The sequence below is a fragment of the Suncus etruscus genome, chromosome 1 (assembly GCF_024139225.1).
Source record: "Suncus etruscus isolate mSunEtr1 chromosome 1, mSunEtr1.pri.cur, whole genome shotgun sequence".
Classification (NCBI taxonomy): Eukaryota; Metazoa; Chordata; class Mammalia; order Eulipotyphla; family Soricidae; genus Suncus; species Suncus etruscus.
In genome coordinates, this window is record NC_064848.1 from 77902470 (window position 1) to 77903877 (window position 1408).

At 36.3% G+C, this 1408-nt stretch overlaps 1 non-coding gene across 1 annotated transcript; it reads right to left on the reverse strand.

Annotated features, from left to right (window-relative positions):
* Positions 1-275: 275 nt before the first annotated feature.
* LOC126032363 (small nucleolar RNA SNORA51) lies at positions 276-408 on the reverse strand. The gene has a single exon (XR_007503856.1). It is a non-coding gene; the product is annotated as a small nucleolar RNA SNORA51 (small nucleolar RNA).
* Positions 409-1408: the final 1000 nt, after the last annotated feature.

The window sequence follows — 1408 nt, forward strand, 5'->3', positions numbered from 1 at the left end:
TGGTATAAATCTCTAAAGTTATAGATCTTGATACCACAAGAAATTAATTTTCCTGAAAAAGCACTTTATTAGGTCTGTGAGGGCCTAAGGATATATAGTTAGGATAATTTTTTTCCAGGAACTAGAAATCATAACTAAAAATTATGATTGTTTTAAGAATGTTCTATGCACAATCTAACCCAGGAAGTTTTTCTTCAGCAAAGTTTATCCTCACCAACAATAATTTGCCAAAGAATGGAAAAACTTCCCATCTAATATTCAGGTTTTATAATTTTTTTTGTCCCCCAATTCACAATACAGACCATCCATAGGGCCTGGGTTGAGGTGTATATGGGGTGCATTTACTGTACCTCCTCTTTCTATATATTCAGTATAAAGAATACAGCTTGTGCTAAGAATTGGGAGGCCTTATCTTTTCTTTTGATTATATATTTTATATATATATACATACATATATATGTATATACATACATATATATATATATATAAACACAAAAAAATCCTTCACCAGTGCGACATTCCCATGACCAATATCCCAAGTGTCCTTCCTCCCCACCCCACACAGGCCTGCACTCTAGACAGGCTTTCTACTTCCCTCTACAGTCACATTTTGTTATGATAGTTCTCAGTGTAATTATTTCTGTGACTGCACTAAACCGTTTAGGTTTTGTAATTTTTAAGTGCTCTGACCATTCCACCTGGTTCAGTTTTTCAACTGCAACTTATGTATGGATCTTCAATGTCTGTCTATGTGTGTGTGAGTGTGTGTGTGGTGGACATCTCTATGTCTGTGTACTGTCCATTTGTATTGCATATAATGCTTGTCTATGTTGTATACAGTCCTTTCCCCTGTTATATATAACTGTTACTTTTCCCCTTCCCTTGCTTACCACTTTACAATTTCTATTCTATCCTTTTACCCTCTCACCCTGAACTGGTATTTCTTCATATTTAAATCTTGTTACCCTCAGGAACTGGAACATTCCCTCCACCCCAACCAGTTGTCAGCTGGCACCAAAAGTGAAAGAATACCCTCACAGTGCACTTTGCCTCAGCCTGGGAAGAAGCTACACTACTGCTGCTGCTGATTTTTCTCTTGGCGGCCTCTTTTCTCCCACATCCCTTTGCTATGAACTGTTGTTTTCTATTGGATTTAGCTTTTGAGAGACATTCAGCTCAAGGCCATTACCGGCTCCCTGACTGCTGTGAGCCATTTTTCAGACTCCACAAGATCACCTCACAGGCTGAAACTGTGCTTCGAGTTTTAACCCTCCCAAGACTATTTAAAATTATTTAAATTTAAAAAGAAAATCATATATATATATATATAAAATTCAGATATTTCTTTAGGTATATTTCCTTAATGGGTGTAATCCTTATTCTGTATTTCCTTATCTACACAAATTTT